The sequence below is a fragment of the Lissotriton vulgaris genome, chromosome 3_1 (genome assembly GCF_964263255.1).
Source record: "Lissotriton vulgaris chromosome 3_1, aLisVul1.2, whole genome shotgun sequence".
NCBI lineage: Eukaryota > Metazoa > Chordata > Amphibia > Caudata > Salamandridae > Lissotriton > Lissotriton vulgaris.
In genome coordinates this window covers 2,022,992,982-2,023,009,290 of record NC_141689.1, presented here as the reverse complement: position 1 = coordinate 2,023,009,290, position 16,309 = coordinate 2,022,992,982, and positions in this window count along the sequence as shown.

Genomic DNA, 16,309 nt, shown 5'->3' with positions numbered 1-16,309 from the left:
CCGGATGAGGCCGCAAAGACAGCAGTTTTGACATATTTGGTTGCAGCAGTTACACGTTCCAAAAGTAAGATTGATGATGACATCTTGGCAGCAATTGCCGCTACTGAGAAGAGAAGTAAATATCCTACTGGATTTCCTTCAAAGTATTCTTATCATTTAAGTCCTGATAAAGTTCCTTATCTGAAAATACCAGACATTGGTGACAGATTGATTCCCAACGTGGACAGCAGGTCAGCGCTGATTACAGCTGCCCACGAGGGTGTTGCGTCCTCTCATGCGAGCATTTCGGCCCCTGTATCTCAGTTACAACTTCGCTTTTGGTGGCAGGGACTGTATAAACAGAAGCGTGATTATGTCCTTCAAAGTGACGTTTCCGCACCAAACACAGTTGTACATTTACCATTAAACCACTTGGTTGTGTTTATTTGGATCACTGCGGTCCTTTTTCTTTAGATACTGCGTATAAGTACATCTTAGCTGCAGTTGATTCTTGCACGTGCTTTGTATGGGTGTGGCCCCACCGAAGTGCTGATTCACGAGCTGTCATAAGAGATTTGTGTGATTTTGTGGGAATTTTTGCGTGTGGCACCTTCCATTCGGACCAGGGTCCAGTGTTCGCTTCTAAGGCGTACAAGGATGCCATGAATCCATTGGGGTCCAAGTCAAATTTCGGTCTTCATACCGACCTGAGGGTAATAGTGTTGTGGAGCGGATGAACCGTGACTTAAAGCAATCATTGACAGCTAGGGCTATAGGTACCGGTAGGAACCGGCTGGCACATCTCAATAGACGTCTTCGGAGGAATACCACCCCGTGTCACACTCTCATTTTATCTTCTTCAATACTACGATTTTAGTGAAAGACTACAGTCCTCCTTATATATCTGAATACCGTTTGGTTGAACACGAGAGAAACCTTATCAGGGGCTCCGTTTTCGTCTTCTTCCAGTGTAAGACTACGGTCCTCCGTATGTATCTCAATACCGTTGGGTTGACAAAAAGGGAAAAGGAAATACTGACTCAAAGTAGTGGTTCGAGTAATGCTAAAGGTAGGAATAAAAATGGAAAAAATAAAAATTGGACGTTATTATTGAAAAATTGTGTTTTACGAAAACGTAATAATCAGAGGAAATAAAGCACAATGTTGAAAAATACATTGAAACCCTGGTCATCTTAGGAAACAGTTGCCCACTAACAGCATATTATTAAATTGCAATCAGAAAATAACACCATAAGGTATCCAAAGGTACTGAAAACACTAATGGGGTGTAATTCTTCAAGAGCAATTACATACATTATATAATGGTGCGACCATAGTTCCACACAAAATACAATAAGAGGATAGTGGAGTGACCACGTCCACTGTCTGTCCCTCCAATTAAGTACACAGATAAATTATTCATAGTAAGATGAACAAAGGATTGTTAAAAACATAGACCTTCAACAACAATGCAAAGCATCACACTTAAGAATCCAATGCCATTCAGCCTTTTTTTAAATTGCTTGCAAGTCCCTGCCCCGCTGCGGTATATGTATAGGTTCAATGACTTACCAATGTATATCATTTTCATTGTGTTTTGTGTTCAATAAGATGGGATACCAATGGGGCTGTTGGAACTGCATATTTAACCCTGCTATGATGTTTACTCATACTTAGTCCGAATGCTGCGCAAAACCTCCCTTCGTCATCAGGCAGCATGAGCTGAGGAGTGGGCTAAAGTAATACTTTTTTGTCTGTTAGTTTTTTCTCTTTTCTCTTTCTCCATTCTGGTTATTAAGGGCTACATTCTTGATGTTGTGGTGCTGGTAAATTGTTGCAATTGCACATCTTGTCTTGAGTGTAATATTTTGTTAAGTACTTATTGGGCTTATGAATGCGCAGCTAATTCTTATAATCATTTTTCCATATCTGCTGTATTTCCACTAATTGTTGCAATAGTTTTTCCATATTTTGTGTTTTTTTGCTTTATTCACATGCTTTGAACTAACCATTGCACCTTATTTACTCAGCACTGTTTTAATCCTTTGGGTGGTCTGTCCAACATACATGAAGTTACATCAACACCAAAGCGTATAAAGTACATTGCTAGATTTGCAATTGGTGTAGCTTTTAAGCTTGTATTTGACATTCCCATGTGTCACATCTTTTGTATTTTTGGTAGAGCAGAACATGATGCAGTTGCCACAGCCAAAGTACATGGTCACATTGTTTCTTGTTTCCAGATGTGAGCAGATGTTCATGTGAACAGTACTAAGCCCTTTTGAGAGACCTTTTAATGATCTTGCATGGGTAACACCTATCCAGGAGGAGTTGTGTTAATATCTCAGCTTCTCTATAGCAATCATCCTTCCATTTGCAGTTTCTGCGAATACGCAAAAAACTGTCCAAACAGTAGACCATCCTTAAGGGCTTTCATATGGTTGCTGGAATATTGCCATAAGGTATTGCGATCTGATGGTTTCTGATAGAAACTGGTGTCAAGTAGGCCGTTATTAACTGAAATTATCAAATCCAGAGGTCAACAGAAGCATTGCTATAGTGGTAAGTGAAGTGTAGGTCCATCGATAAAGAACTGAGCCATGTTAGGAACTGGTTAAGAGTATCAACGTTGCCTTTCCAGATGAAGAAAATATTATATATGTATCTTTTCTAGAGACCTATTTTGGCAACAAATGGCTGAATCATGGATGGATTTACACTCAAAGTCATGGAAGTAAAAGGATTGCAAAGTTCGGAGCAAAGCAAGCTCCCATTGATGTACCCTTTATCTAAAGGTATTAAGTGCTATCAGATTGAAAATAGCTTAATTGTAAGGCAAATTTTGAGTAAATGTACAAGACGTCAGTAGATACTAGCATGGGTGCTGGTCATTTGTTCAAAATGTCAGTTATGACCCTCATACTGTATTGTTGGGGAATATAGATGATTCAGTTTCTAGACAGACCAACAGTTCATTGTCAGTATCAAGGGGGATGTCTTCAGTTTGAAAAAGACGGATTTGTTTGTGCTTTGAGTTAGCTCTCTAATGGTTGTCTTTATTTGTTTCAAAGGTTTACATCTAGTGGTATTTAATGATCATGCTTAGTTAGTTGTCCATTGACATCATCAATGTAGGCTGTACTATCCTGTACCACAATGCCTCCACCTTTTGTCTACTGGCTTGATGACTATAGAGCCATTGTCCCTCAAACTGTTAATGGCCTGCCTTTCCTCAAAAATAATATTGTAGGGGACACATTCATATAGTATACTCAATGCATCTATTTCTTTAAGGAACACTTTTCCAAAGGTCTAAACTCAGTAAGCAATTTTGATCGGATTAAAACATTCCATATATGTATTGTCCAGAAAAAAAGGTTTTTAGGTGAAGTGTCCTGAAGAACTAAAAGATCTCTAGTTGGATGCGGGAAAAATCAGTTCTTTATCTAGGGATGAAGGACAGACCATGACCGAGGAGAGAGATTACTGTGGTTCATTACTAGTCCCCCTCTGTAGAAATTGTACTAATGTGGAGATTTTCAGAAATGAGTCATGCTCACCAGCCAACGTAAATGTTTGCCAAAGCTATTCTTGATTAGCTGAATGATTAGTATGATATCCAGGGTAGTTTCCAACCAGCTCAAACTAGATCTGTAAGGGAAGTCTGTTGTACACAGTGCAACAGCACTCACATTCCTGGCCAGCTAGCCAAGGGTGTTGTGCCTCTGCACTGTATATACATTCTATAAAGCATTGAACAGTATTGACTGCTTGCCTTGTGAAGAAAGTTGGTAATATGAAATGTTCATCTTCCAGTAGTTACTATTTTAAATAATTCCCACTAAGAAACCTGGACTGTAATATTGATACCTAGATTCCTCCTTAGAAGTCCTAGCGTTATTATTAAGTCTAGTGTATGTTAGGGTTGCATTTCAGCACCTGCATTACTTACTATATTATTGAGCAATTTAAAAAACATTTTTTTAACCTTTATTTTTCAGTTTTCGCAACATATACAACAACACCCAATTGGCATCACTACATTATCGCCATTTAGGAATGTAGGCAGCAACGGACACATGGGGAAGGAACCCAATATCAAACAAATACATATATCGTGAGGAAGCAGCCAAGCACATCACAATTATAGGTGGTATAGCACTTTAGAGGACACCCCCTCCCTTACCATCAGACCCCGACTCAACAGGCATACACACCCCGCTACTCGCACTGTCAGACTCGCCATGGGAGGAGAGCACCCTCTCTGCTAGTCCTGAGGCACACATGACTCGCCAGGTGAGTAAGTTGTCTTGCAGTTTCTCGCCTCGCCGAATAAGTTGCATGTGTGTATTCTCAGCCAGGAACCACTCCCTAACATCCCTAAGCCAAATGGGCACCTCTGGAGCCCTCTGTCCCATCCAAGTGTTCGCTACCCTGCGCCTGGCAAGCACCAACATTAATTGTAAAACCTTATATGAGAGCTTCCTTTTCTTGGGCCTGGGGACTAACGCAAGCAAACAATGCAAGGGGTCCATCGCGATCTGAAGACCCGTAGTGGTAACTATGCGATCCATTACCCCCACCCAGAAACGCCTGACCGAAGGGCAGTCCAAGGCTAAGTGTAAGAAGCCCGCTCTCTCTGTGCTACATCTGGGGCAGCTGTCCCCTCTATCCGCTTCAGGGAAACTGGAGTCAGGTAGGTGCGGTGTAGAAAATTAAAGTGTATCAATTTGAACCGTGCATTGCATGAGACCTTTCGCGTAAGGGAACCTATACGCTTCCGCTGCCCCTGTTCCAGCGCAGTACTGAGATCCTCCTCCCAGGCCATCCAGGATGGCTGCACCGGTGGGGTGGAATCCTGGTTCATGGCCTCATACAGTAGAGGGATCAGTTTACGCCCCTTACCGCAGAAGAGGAGTATGTCCAAGGTGTGGGTCATTGGTGGTGCGTCCGGGCACTGAGGCCAGGTAACCTTCACTACATCCTGAAGTCCCCGATAATGTAGGTATTGTCCCCTCCCAAGACCGAAAGCCCCCTCTTCCCTGCTTATAAGTTAGGAAGGACTCGTTGGGGTAGAGTTCGCTAGAACCTCGCAGCCACCCTCCCGCCAGGAGTGTAAAGACATGTATTTCTCCATGGCAATGAAGGGGGCCAGTATCCAGACCGGTAGCTCCCTATGAAATGGTACCCTCCATAAGACTCTCTCAATAAACCGCTGCCAGATGGTTGCCGCATGACACCCAACATAAGGAAGAGTCTCGTCCGCCCCCCAGCCCTGCATTAGGGCAACCTGTAGCCTCTGGGTGTCCGCCCTACCCGCAAGGAGACGCGTCTCCCAGTTATCAGCGTCTATGAACCACCGGGCCGCTGGCTGTAACTGCGCTGCATAGTAATATAAGTCGAAGCGTGGCGCTTCCAGACCCCCCTCCTCGTAACTGCGGACCACAGTGAGGAGTGCTACTCTGCTGCGCCGGCCCGCCCAAAGCAGAGACGTGAGCAGCATGTTGAGAGTGCAAAAAACTTGCGGGGGAGAGGACACATCGAGTTCTGGAGGACATATACCGTCCTAGGAAGCATTACCATTTTAGCGACAGCCAGCCGTCCCATCAGAGATAGTGGCAAAGAATTCCAAAAGGACACCGACTGCTGTAAGGACGTGAGTATCCGATCCATATACCGGGCCAGCAGCTGTGAATCCGTCGAGGCCACCTGTATTCCGAGATAACGGAACCCCTCTCGTTCCCATCACAGCCCGAAATCCGGCAAGTCTCCCAGGGGCACCGATTCAAGACCAGCAAGCGGAAAGATCAAAGACTTGCTGCGGTTAAGTCGCAACCCCGACTCCTCGCCAAACCGATCCAGGTGGTGCAGTAATATCGGCAGCGCCTCCTGTGGAGCAGTCAAATAGAATAAGGCATCGTCTGCATGTAAAGAGATGACGTTACATGTGTCCCCCACCATAATTCCCCAATGTGCCATATCCGTTCGGACTCGAACAGAAAAGGGCTCTATGGCCAGGGCAAACAGGAGTGGTGAGAGGGGACACCCCTGGCGGGTACCCCGTCCCAGTCGCCACTCCTCGGACCACATAATAATAAAAATAATAATAATAGGGGCATTTATAGAGCGCTGAGTTACGCACACCGGCGTGTCCCCGCGCTGACGATGAGATAGGCGAAAAACAGGGAAATGAAGCTGCCAGGCAGGCCACATAGCCCCAAGTCTCACCCTGGCGCGAGGTGCCATATACAGGATGCGAATCCAGCAACAAAAGTTGGGGCCCAATCCCACCGCACAGAAGACCTCTAGCAGATACCCCCAGTCGACCGTGTCAAACGCTTTAGCGAGGTCGACAGACACCAGTACCATCTGCTCCTCTCGACCACGTACCTCATGAACAATGTGATTCAACCACCGCAGGTTCATGGCCGAATTGCGCCCTGGGATAAATCCGCACTGGTCTTCGTGGACCAGGTGAGACATATACAGCACCAAGCGCGAGGCCAGTAGCTTAGACAAAATCTTCACGTCTGTGTTAATCATTGTAATAGGATGATACGACAAAGGATCATGAGAGTCCCCCCCCGGTTTCAGTATCATACATATTTACCCCATTTTCATACTCGGTGGGAGAGTCCCGCTCTCAAACGCCTCGAGGAATACCGGCAGGAGGAGGCGGGAAAGTGCACCCTCGAATGTCTGATAAAATTCAGGAGGGAACCCATCGCTTCCTGGAGACTTAGCACGCGGCAGGCGCTGTAGTATTTGTGTTTGTATAGCGCGTAAATCACCAGTAGTTCTCAGAGCACTTGCAGATGCTAGAAAGGAGTAACCGGTACACCAGATAGCTAAAAGAGCCATGTTTTTAGGAGTCTTCGAAATCTCATGTGGTTGGATTCGGTCCTGATGTTTAGGGGGAGGGCATTCCTGGCATCTGTAGTGCAGAATGCACCTCACCCAGCATCAGGGCTTCATCTAATTCCTCCTGTGCTGCTCTGGGAAGAGACTGTAGGGTCAACCCTTGGAGGTAAGGGAGATAAGAGGCCTCGGAAATGACAGGGTCTGCGGCGTACACCCGCTGTAGGTGAGCCTGGAGAACTCCTAGGATGCCCACTTCTGAGTGGACCACTCCCCCCGTAGGCCCCTGCAGGGCCACAATTCTCTCCGGGGTCTGCTCCTGACGAAGAATCCAGGCCAAAAGGCCACCTGATTTATAGCCTTCCCTATGAAGGCGCTGTCTATATTGGGTGAGGGTATATCTGTCAAGCCTTGCCAGGATGTCATGTATGCGCGCCTGTGCGTCCTGCCCCTCCTCTTGTGGTGGAGCATCAGGAGTCCCTGAGGTTTGCAGGTCTAGAGGCTACTCTCCGCATCTTGCAATTCCCGGCGGAGCTGTCTACGAACCCCGTAGACGAGGCCCATGCAGGCCCCTCTCACCACCGCCTTTAAGGCGTCCCATCTCGTGGCCAATGTGAGCTCCCCCCCAATTGAGATCTACAACCCCACCTGGTCCTAGGGATCTCCATTGGCAACCTCCAGCTCCGGAGGCGATGGAACGGAGCCCTCCAATTCACCGCACACACCACCAGAGAGTGATCAGATAGGGAACGCGCCTGATGGGTAACCTTAAGTGACATGTTTGACCCTGTGTTTGCAACTAAGACCCTGTCCAAGCGACTATGTGTATTGTGAGTGGAAGAAAAACAGGTATACACCTTCTGAGTCGAGTTTCTCTGACGCCAAACATCAAAAGCTCCAATATTCCTCATGACCTCCCTAAGTTTCGCTGTCATTTGTGGTTTTGTGCCAACTCGGGTGGGTACCTGTCGAGAGTGGGATCCAGGACACAGTTAAAATACCTGAACCAAAGCACCGGTACCTCCAGGTCCGGGATCAGAACCTCCTGGAGGGACTGAAAAAAGACTGGGTCATCCGTGTTGGGTGCATATGAGTTCAGTATGGTGATGTCCCTGCCATCTAGCTTTGCCCAGAGGAGCAGGTACCTCCCGTGAATGTCCGCTTCCACATATTGGACCGCGAATGGGACCCCTGTTGCCACCCACACTAGGACCCCCTGGCATAGGTAGAAAATGAAGAGTGGAACACCTGACCCGGCCACTTTTTCCCAAATTTTTGGGCCCCATCGTCAGTGAGGTGAGTTTCCTGGAGGCCCGCGATTGATACCTTGTGCCTACGAAGGGAAGACAGGACCCTATACCTTTTGATGCATGTACCCAGCCCCCTCATGGTCCAGCTCAAGAACTTATATCACATGTCTGGTGATGTATCTGAACAAGCCATATTCCTCTACTCATGTAGCCACCCCGATCCCGTGCCTGAAATGTAGTACATACGATGCCTGCAGCATACCCCCCCAACAACCCCTCCCAAAACATCAACCACCCCCTCCCACGAGCAATATACTGGCAACAACAAAACATGCAGATATGCCCTTCCCATGCTGGTGCCAGGACGTGCACAGCCACCCCATACGCCCAACCAGGCTGAACCGCCCAACAAGTGGAGAAGGGAACTTCCCTCCCCCCACCCAGCTCCCGACACAACCAGCTGTCTCAACGCCGGATGTAGGGACTCAAACAATCAGAAGATGTCTATGCGCAACTTTCAAAACCCCCACATCCTTGGTATCAGCGCCCGATCCAAACACCCCCAAAATCTCACTATCGTGAATGGCTCCAGATAGGCCGACCAAAGCCCACGGTTCCCTGCAGTCCAGGACACAGCAGGACACGTCCATCAGGGCGGAACTGTGGAGGTAGCAACCAAGCCCCTGACTGTTTCAGGGACCGTGTCAGTGGTAAGCAGAAGAGTGTCAGTGGTGGGCTACAGACTTTCCGGAACCAGTCCTTCATCCCAAAGATGATCCACAGACAGTGCAGGAAGGCCCTCGGCCCCTGACGACTCCAGGCGGAGGGCCTCATCGTCTCCCACCGTGATGCGCTGTCTTTCCTCACAAACAGCAGCTGCTGATGAATTTCTGTGCCTGGTGCTTCGCCTCCACAATGGCTGTGTCCCACACGTACTCCGGGCTCCTCCTCGTTTGCCCGGCAGGAGGGCATCCTCCCTAATCTCCAGCCACTCCCATACCTCCCCTGGGGCTTCAAAGAAGTGCGCTTTCCCTTGGGATATGACCTTGAGCTTAGCAGGGTAGAGTAGCATGTACTGCAAGTGCAACTCCTGAAGTTTCTGCTTAACTGCTAGAAAGGAGTTCCGCTGCTCCTGTACTTGGTGGGTGTAATCCGGATAAATAGAAACCCTGGCATTTTCAAAGGTGAGATTCGCCATTTCCCTAGCCGCCCTCAGGATGCAGTCCCTATCCCGATAGTTCAGGACCTTAGCAATGAGGGCTCGCGGTGGAGCGTCCGACCTCGGCGGCGGGACCAGCGCCCTGTGGGCCCTCTCAATCAGAAAGACTTCAGACAGGCCCGTGGGGCAGAGTGCCGTACGGATCCAATGCTCCAGGAAGCGCTCCGCATTGCCCATCTCCGAGCGTTCCATAATGCCAAGGACCCTGATGTTACTGCGGCATGCCATCCCTTCCGCATCATCCGCCCTACGTTCCAGCGCCCCCGTCGTAGCGGTGAGCTGCAAGACTGTCTACTTCAAGGAAGCCACCTCCCCCTGCAGCTGGACGATATGCAGATCCGCCCGTAGCAAGTTCACATCAATGCAGACTGTTTCGATTTGCTGCACCAGGGCGGAGTGGGACCCCTGTATCGCCTGCAAAGTTTATCCCGGGAGGGCTCGTCGGTCGCATCGCTCACCCCATCCTGTACCGACTGATGCATGATCCGCTGTGAAGGAAGTCTCTGGGTGGTGTATTGCATGATGGTGTTAGGTTGAGAGGCACGTGGCAACCTGTCTTTACCCATCGCAGTAGCTTGAAGGGACCGCACTGGGGCCCTCGAGCGTCAGAGGTGTTGCTAGGCAGTCCCCCCCAATGGCTCGGAGAAATGTGAAGAGCTTGGGGTTATTCCTCTGGCCTTGCGCAACTGTAGCCTCAAGCGCCTCCACTCATCACTCTCTGCTGCATCTTCAGGAGAGTCCCCGGTGGATGCAGGAGAGGGCCCCTGGTATCGGGGCACAGAGTCCGAGCCGCCAGGCCCCAACGGCCCGCAGTAGAGAGATGCGGTGCCGGGGCTCAACCCCCCACAGGGAGCCCTCAAGGATAGTGGGCGCCGCGCCAGGACAGCAGATGGGCCGGTGTCAGCGCCCACTCTCAGGTCACCTCCACTGGCGCTCTATAGTGCAACGACAAACACCAAGGACCCAGCGGGGGTCTAAAGTTCCGCCCCCTCCGCAAATAGGCCAGTACTGGTCCCCAGAGCTCCCCCAGCTGTCCGTCTCCTCCTTTGCCTATATGCAGGTGCCGGGACGAAGACTAGGGCGCAGCCCCTCAAGGGGGGTCCCCGATGACATTGTGTGACCCCCGCGCCACCACCATGCACCCAGCGCAGCCCGCAGCAGGCTCCAGCTCCAGGCCTCTTCACGGCAAGGTAGGCTGCATTCCCGGCCCCGCGTAGGCCCGGTTCCTCAGTCGCAGGGTCCCAGCTTCACAGCAGGCAGCCGCCGCCCACCGGCCAGGCCCACCACCTCCCAGGGACTCCTCCTATCCCAGTAGTCCAGTACACACTTCCAGGGCCGGCCCGAATGTCACCTCAGGCGGTCCCAGCTCCCACGATGACCCGCTAGGATCTGGCTGCACTCCCCCTCACCAGCTGCGTGCCTGCAGGGTCCGAACGTGCCGCAGGAGCCCGGTTATTCCTGGGAGGCCCCCAGCGGCAGCGGGCGCCTCCCTTGCAGCAACACCTTGCCCCAGGCAGGCCGCGACGGGCACCAGGATCGGGTTTCACGACTGCCCATGCTGATATAGGCAGCAGCCCCGGCCTCGTGTTGATCCGGCCCGGCAGTCTCGCAGCCCCGAGCCGCAACAGCCGTCCACTGAGCACTGGGTGGGGGAATCACCGATCAGGATGTGTCCCACGGTTGCAGAGGCTCCCAGACCCCCGCAAACCCGGTTTGAGCACCCTGTTGAAGGAGTAATGACAGGATTTCAGCGCTGGCCTGTCGGAAGCCGAGGGAGCTCATGTCCTGTCGGCCATGCTGCTTTGTCATGCCCCCATTATTGAGCAATTTAGAATTCCCGTTCCACATTGCCAAAAAGAAAAAAAATGGTTATTACCTCCAACAGCATTGGCAAGCAAATAAATACCTCAGTGCAATGATGTATGCATGCTAATGCGTCATCATGAATGCTATGCAACATGATGCTATGGTGACCCCAGCATGACAGCATACATGACTGCATGCATCACTAACCATGAGTGTGCATACGTCAAGATGTGTTGGCCTTTATTTCTTTTTTTGACATCCATCTTGGAGTGATAACACAAATGAATAAATAAAAGTGTGTGAAACCACATTTTCAGAAAGGAGCTGAACAGTAGTAAATTGCAAATCTAATTAAAAAAATGTGATGGACAGGAACAAGAATCAAGAGAGGAGCAGATGTGGCAAAGAAACTCAGAAGGTCCTGGAGAGGAGTGGGTGTCAAGGGAGAAGCAGATTAAAGGAGACAGGAGACGAGACCAAGAAAACACAAGCACTCCAAGGCAAAAGAAAAAGTAGTTCTTTGAAAGAAATCAATTGATGGATACTGGTCATTGCAGAAAAGCAGTATTCCAATGAGGGACAAACAAAGTAAATGGAAGAAAAAACATTGAATTAGAAGCAATCATGTATGATTGACAAGGAAACCAACCAAAGATAAGTAATGGCAGACTCAAAGCCAACAGTACGTATTTGGTGTAGTCTACTATTCTCTATTGTTAATGTCTACCTAAACTGATGCAGGTAAATTTCAGTTTGTGGGCAGTGAGTTTTAAAAGGTATGACAGACAATTGACCTGCCCTGTAATTCTTAAAAACAACTTTTCTCTCTTTCCTCTGATGCTTGATAGTTTAGCATCATAATTTAATGGCATGGCCAGAGGTAATGATAACAAGCAGAAACTTGTTTCTAAACATTTAAGTATCAAGATGTACACATATTCAGGCTTGTGGTATGTGATTTCATAAAAAAAATGTTTAATGGAATACAAATACTGAGAAACTTTCACCTAAACTATTTAATGAACAATTTCAGAATGAATGGCATCCATCATTTCATAGAAACCAATTCATAGAATGTCTTTTTATTTGAAATTGCCTTTTGCATGCTTATTTTGTAAATACAATAGCTGTACCCATCCCTAAATCCTAAAAGCTCTTAAAAGCCCTTTCTACCCCTACACTATACCCATCCCTGAACAGTAAAATCCCTCAATACCTCTAAACTCCAGCCTTTTGTGAACCCTAAAACTCCCTTTTTTACACCTAATCCTCAACTCATTACTACATCCAAGCTCCACCAATCCCTGAACCCTTAAAAAAACCCTCACCGCCTTTAAACACCACCCATCCATGGCTCCTAAACCCCTCATCACACCTAAACTCTACCCATCCCGGATCCCTAAAAACCCCTTTCAACATCTAAACTCCATCAGTCCCTGAATACACTAAACTCTACCCACTCCACACCTAAAAGCTTTTCACTAGCCCTAACCTCTACTTAGTACTGAACCTTAAAAACCCTCTCAGCCCTAAACTCCACCCATCCATGAACCCTAAAACATCTCAACACCCTCACACGCCACGCATCCCTGAGCCCGAAAGACACCTTACATCCCTAAACTCTAATCATTGTTGAACCACCCCTAAACTCCACTCATTACTGAACTGTAAAAAACTATTTCTGTGCCTGAATTCAACTAATTCGTGACACCTGTAAAACCCCTAACCACTCCTAAACCTTAGCCATACCTGAACCCAAAGATTCCTCACTAGTCCTAAACTCCACCCAAGTTTAATGTAATTTTGGATTTTTCTTTCAATGTATCTTTCCTTTCAAATGTTTCCTTTAATTTTGTATTTAATTGTATTTCCTTAAAATTGTCTTTCCTTAAAATTGTCTTTCCATGAATTGGTTTACCCCAATATGGTTTCCCCGTTTTTTTTCTATTCATTCACATACATCAATCCTGGCCACCTTGATCTAGTTCTACCTTTCTGTATGTTTGTTTCCTATTTGGGGAAAGAATGCTTACATAAGGTTGCACTCTGTCACTTAAAATGCATGTTGGATTGTTTCCCAGACGGTGATAGTGTACCTCGTAGGTTCCTAGCCACAATTATTATGTGCATCAGGGAAAATTGGGAATAAATGTGGTTTTTGTGGGGCTTATAATTAAAGCAGACATTAGAGATATGGACAAATCTGTCAATTGGTTGTCTTTTTATGCCATGATAGGTGCCAGATGCAATATCTTCTATATGAAAGAAGTTGGCAACTTGAGATTGACAATCTAGAAATTGCTGGTGACTGAAAGAGATGACATAAAGCCTGAGAAGATGGATGCAAGTGATTCAGAGAGATACTCTTCCTGTGACTCTACTGAACATTACCAAACTGACAGAAAGGGAGGGTGAACTCACTATGAAACACTACAGGTGGGCGAGCCAACAAATTAACAGAGAACTAAGCCAATGCTGAGCCAAGGGTCAGCTCTGGGTTCTAAGAGCCTGTGCAAAAGCTGAGTGCTGAGAATATTTGGCATGTAAATCATGCAACAAACATCATTTTATACTATGACAAGGCGTCTTCAATATTAAAAAAAGCATATTTCTTTAACATATGACAGTGTTTCGCCCTTGTGCATCAGACTGTCTCTCTGCATTGAGAAGTATTTAATAAAAGTGATAGTTGTTAAACAGAAACTGAGAAACATTCCTGCCCACGCTGTGATGGCAATGCCATTATTGAATTAAGAGGCAAGTCAATTGTCAAGTCTACCCTATCGGCCCAGATTCTCATTATGCACAGAGCAACATTATAGTGTATTAAATCAACCACAAGAGAGGTTTTTGTTTAATGTGCATCCTGAACTCAAGTATGTGAAAATGTTCTGCAATGCTATAATGAGCAAAAAGGAGGCTCAGTGACAAAGTATTTGCCTTGGATCAAACAATTTGGTCAAGCAGGAGATTGGCTCAGATTTTCCAGTTTCATGCTAGGCAATTCAGTCTCTAGATGGGTGTCCTTTTCTAGGACACCAAAGGTTAATGCTTCGTCCATAAGTCTTGAGAGAGGAGATTAGTATGTTGGGTGATGGGCAGGATCCAAATGTTACTTTGGAGTTTAGCAAAACAAAGTTCACCCCGTAGTAAGACCTGGGGTACAGTATAATGTTTCTGGAAACAGTGGTCTAGGAGGCCTATCTGGTCCTCTGAAATCCTTGGCTGAAGAGAATTAGGAGAGGAGTTAAATCAGTTTACACATATTTTACATGGGGGTCCAAGGAGGAGTCAGTTACTTATTAAGCACGGACACAGGATACAAATAAGTATAACAACAAATGTATTATCTCCATAAATTTGCTATGTCATATATTGGCTTTGTGACATATTGTGCTCACAGAAGTGGTAAAGAGTGCGTGAAGTGAAGGTGTGTAGGAAACATATTAAAAGTAACATCGCATTGTACAACAATATGATTTGTCAAAACTCCACAAATGAATGAAATAGGTGATGGAGTTTATGTTGGGATGTTCAACGGTGTTTCAATCTCAGGTTAGCGAGATCATCTTCAGGACAAGAGCCTGTGAGCATTTACGATCCCGTAAGTGGAGGAGGCAAATGTTAATCGGTGTTCAATGGTTCCGGTCAGGGAAGTTAATTTTCGGTGTGAATTTTAGGCTGTTTTGGAGAGCCTCCAGTCGGTGGCGAGGAGGCCGAGTTGGGATCGGGACGGTGATGATCGCAGAGTTATTTGTGGGTCGCTGGATTGGAGTGGCGGGGGAGGATCGGCGTTATCCTTGTCCTGCCTGGAATGAATCCTTCAGGAAGTAAGCAGAAAACAGTTACTAAGCCTATCCAGAAAAGAAAGAAAAGTTCTAGCCAAAGAGACACCAGGTAAATCTTTTTAATAAAAAATTAAGAAGTCTTTGATTTGTTGTTGATGAGATATTGAGGCTGGCGATATTTCAGGTTCGCTTGGATCCAAAGAAAAGGTATCAAAGTCAATGAAATAGCCAGATGCAGTTCGATCTACTTTAGGTAGTTCAATAGGTTTTGTTGAACTTGTAGATGGCTCTTGTTGAGGCATATTTATATAGACATCAGTGTTAGGTCGAATTGAAATTTGTCTTTCATTTTGATCTTGAATGTCAGTTTCAAGAGGAACAAGTTCCATGGCATTGTTACATAGTCCTTCATTCCGTATGGGAGACTCTTCAAACGTGATGAACCTTTCTGTTTGAACTTCCTGTTTTGTAGCGAGAGGAGAGAGTGGGCTACCCAGGAGCCCATGAGGCCTTCTATTCAGCATCGACCACATAGTGTGGTTTAATTAGGTCAATGGAGACAAATCTTTTCTCCTTCTTTCCTGCAATAGTTGGCAGAAGTACAGTTCTTGTTCCTTCGACTGCCAGGACAGGTACAGGCTTTCTGTATAATGCCCCAAATTCTTTTTTGTCCACTATCTATTCTCTGACCAGACCCCGACTTTAGGGACCCAGACAGATCTTGCCATTACTGACTTTACTTCCACAGTGGTGGTCCGCTTTACTTGCACATTGCTCTGTAGTGCCCTGGATTCATTCACATCCTGTAAAACAGGCAAATATGTATTGATGTGAAAAGGATTGTCATCCACCACTGTGCCTTCACATTCGAGACCAGATACCCACATTCTCGTCCCAAATAGGGCCTCATAAGGAGTGACACCCCCTAGAGAACTTCTTGGCATATTGCTCAAGGCCCGCTGTACCCCATGTAAGTGATTGACCCAACTGCCACCCGAACCTAATACTCTGGCTGGTAAAGATTGCTTTAAGTCTCGGTTTTTCCTCTCCACAACTGAATTTGCCTCGGGATGGTACGGAGAGGAGTACCGCAGTGTTACACCCAAACATCCAATGCGTTGCTTGTAAGCCTGAGAGCTAAACGTGGGGCCACAGTCAAAATGTAATGTGCCAACTGTGTATGTCCCTATAAAGACTCGCAAATCTTTGATAACAGTTTGAGCGTCATCCGAGCGCTGAGGCCATACCCATAGGATCCCCAGCACAAATCCACTGCAACCATGATATATTTTTAAGCCCCATCAGATTGTAAGGGGCCGCAGTGGTCCAAATAGACACACTTGAGTGGTCTCTCTAATATTAGCAACAGTGTCTGTGCTGGACGTAATATGGTGGAGCCCTCCATCTGT